This window comes from Colobus angolensis, unplaced genomic scaffold, assembly GCF_000951035.1.
Source record: "Colobus angolensis palliatus isolate OR3802 unplaced genomic scaffold, Cang.pa_1.0 Scaffold167, whole genome shotgun sequence".
Lineage (NCBI taxonomy): Eukaryota > Metazoa > Chordata > Mammalia > Primates > Cercopithecidae > Colobus > Colobus angolensis.
In genome coordinates, this window is record NW_012114788.1 from 151,898 (window position 1) to 155,467 (window position 3,570).

Below are 3,570 nucleotides of genomic sequence, written 5' to 3' on the forward strand. Positions count from 1 at the left end.
GCGGGCGCCTGTAGTCCCAGCTACTCGGGAGGCTGAGGCAGGAGAATGGCGTGAACCTGGGAGGTGGAGCTTGCATTGAGCTGAGATCCGGCCACTGCACTCCAGCCTGGGTGACAGAGCCAGACTCCGTCTCAAAAAAAAAAAAAAGGAATATGACTGGGTGCGATGGCTCATGCCTATAATCACAACACTTTGGGAGGCTGAGGCGGGCTTATCACTTGAATCCAGGAGTTCGAGACCAGTCTGGGTAACATGGCAAAACCCTCTCTCTACAAAAAATATGAAAAGCTATTCACAGGGCTGAGGTGGGGAGGTTGAGGTGGTGGTGAGCCGAGATTGCACCACCGCACTCCAACCTGAGTGACAGAGTGATACTCTGTCTCCAAAATACATATATATATATATATGATTTTATATATCTATTTTATATATACATATATTTTGTATATATATAGATGCCTTTTCTTTTATTCACCTGTAATTATTATACAAAAAGATTACACCTAAACAGAAAAAGAAGTGTTAGCAGTTGGTGAAAATTGTTTTTAAAAATTCTTTTTTCTTTTTGAGACGGAGTCTCTCTCTGTTGCCCAGGCTGGATGGAGTACAGTGGTGTGATCTCAGCTCACTGCAACCACCGCCTCCCCAGTTCAAGCTGTTCTCCTGCCTCAGCCTCCTGAGTAGCTGGAATTACAGGCATGTTCCACCAAGCCCGGCTAATTTTTTTTGTATTTTCAGTAGAGACGAGGTTTCACCATGTTGGCCAGGCTGGTCTCGAACTCCTGACCTCAAAGATCTGCCCACCTTGGCCTCCCAGAATGCTGGGATTACAGGCATGAGCCACTGCACCAAGACAAAAATTCTTATAGTTACAATTTGGTATATTTAGCTCAAAATAAAGATATTTCTAAGTATGTATTTAATATGCCTCCACGAATGTATTTACTGTAGCTTAAAAACAGGCTGTAGCTACCTTTTCTTCTATGAAGATTTATTGTTTTGTGCTTATTTATATTAGCTTCACTAATTTTACAAATTCTAGCATAAAATTAAAGTCCTAGTATTTGTTCTAAAACTCCTTTGTATCACCTGGTCTTTTACTACAGATATTAGGAGCATCTTAATTTGTGGAGTAATTATTTTATCTGTGTGCAAAAATTCTTCACATATTTTGTCTAACAACCCTTTGAAATAGACAAGTGTGCTGTTACCCTTAACTGACAGATTAAGAATTAGAACTAAATAAGAGTACCAATCCAAACAAGTCTCAAAGCTAGGTCTTCTGACATGTTTGACTTCTCCTGTACATAAGAGTTTTCTAATAAGTTTGCCATGCTGCATATGAAATAAACTAAATGCAGATTAAGGTAACCTACTAGTGCTGCTGCACAGGTGGCAGGAGATTTCAGTTATTATTAGTCTGTCATTTTTGTAGTATAACTTCTCACAAATTACCTAACCCATTTTTCCTTAGCTTTTCAAGAGTTAAAACTGATTCTGTTCTTTTATTGTTTCATGATACTATTATAACTGATTATTTCAGTTTTGGAAACCAGAAGTGTTTTTTAAAAATGGATGACTACAGAATTGTCAGGCTGGAGCTACATCACTAGTTGTAAAAATACACAAACCTTGGTACCTGCCTTCAAGGAATTCATGTTCTAGCAGGGAAGATAAACATATAACTTAAATAACAATAATGTAATCTAATGCTTTTCCCCAAATACTCAAATTCACTAAATTTTGGCCAATAACACCTTCTATTTAGGATTTTGTCTTTATCTGGAACCACCACAATTTATTGAAACATAGTACTACTGATACACTGCTGTGCAGAATGTCCAGCTGTTTCTGCTCTGCATGTTTGTAACTGGCTGCATGTTTGACCACAGTGTGTCTGTGGGGTCATTTAAGCTAGCAAATCAGGACCACAGAAGTTTAGCTTTATTTCCTTTGTGTGGTAGCCTCTGGGTTTCTGTCAGCCACTTTGTAGTTTTTTCTGTTCGTGTCCACCAAAGGCCAGAAGGGAGAGCCAATGCTTTAGGGGCAAAAGAGAGACTAGAATACAAATCTTTAAAGGGGCTTTGATGAAAAGAAGTACAGCACCAAGGCCTTCTCACTAACTTAAAATACAGCATATACCAGTGCAGGATGGGTTCCGTCTGCATTGGAGCGGTCTGTCAGATAATCTGAGAGTTTTTCCTATGGGATTTTTGAGGTGAAATCCTTCACCAGCTTCTAGAGAGATTTCTAGATGTAATTTTAGGGGATAAAAAGAAAGAATGCTGCCAAAATTCTTACAAGTGAGAATTACGCTTAGAAACTTAAATGCCAGAACTAGATACTATGATCATTCTGTTTCATACTACCTTGGCTTTTTCAAGATATATTTTGGTGTAAATATAATGCATTTTAATTGTTTTTTTAAGTGACTGTCCAAGATTTTTGTTAGTTTCTCTTTTGATCCTTACAGTAAAACATCTTTGCTGTGAAGCTGAACTTAGGAATCACAGTCACACCACATTTACCTAGGTGTGATTTATACAGTTGGGTCACTAAGTAGGAAGAAAACACACATTCCAAAAACAAGAATTTAGATGAAAAATGAATTTGAGAATAGAAGTAGAATATCAACTTTTGACATAGTGTTGAAACTTTTGGTTATGAGGGACAGGGCTGACAATTCACTCGTACTTTTACATTTTTAATTAATGTGCTCATTAGGAAAAAATTAGAAAATTCAGAAAAATAAAAGGAAAAAGTTACCCACAATCCTGTCATTCTAAGATAGATAACCACTGTTTATTAACATTTTGGTGCATTTCCTTCCAGTTTATTTTCTTTGTATACTTGAGGTCATAGTATGTGAACAACTTTATAGCTTGTTTTGTACCCTCAACATTTAACAGGAGATAAATAAGGCCTTTAAAACTGTTTGAGGTTTGACCGTTGTTTGCTTCACAAAACAGAAAGTGGAATGTTCTTAGCACTTCTGTGAGGATATCTTCACCCTAGTGACTTCATCTACATTACTACAATTTATGTAATTTTAATTCTCAAGAATAACACTGTGCCCAAATAGAAGCATTGCCACGCATGTCATGACTGTTTTCCCCTCAGAGTAGGCCATGGTCTAGTAGTAGCAAGACACAAGAACAAGCCCCAGGGTAGCAGATTGCTGGCAGAGAGCCACAGGGCCTTCCTAGTGGTCATCCTTGCTTCATGCCCGTCCTGCATGCGGGCCAGCTCCAAGTAGTTTCAAACCTTTGTCTTTTTAAGGTCCTAGTTTTGCCTGAATCTTATTTCCTGTTAAACAATTAAGAATTACTGGACTTGAAACTTGTAGGCCAAATGCAAATTTAAGGAAATGGAAGGTCAAATACACTGATAAATTCATAATTTTAAATGGAGGATGCCAAAGGGGAAAAAAAAGTTCTATCTTTTCAACTAAAAAATATTATACTACTCCCTGGAGATCAGGGATTGCATGCTTTGGGGCTCTGAATTACAGGGATCTAGCTATCACATTTTAAAATGGAAGCATTCAGTTCATTCAGTATTAATTGAAAA

General features: G+C 37.7%; 1 protein-coding gene across 1 annotated transcript in view; it reads left to right on the forward strand.

Moving 5' to 3' along the window:
• NF1 (neurofibromin 1) overlaps positions 1–3,570 on the forward strand; it is a 153,417-nt gene that overhangs the window by 143,046 nt on the left and 6,801 nt on the right. The window lies entirely within an intron of this gene.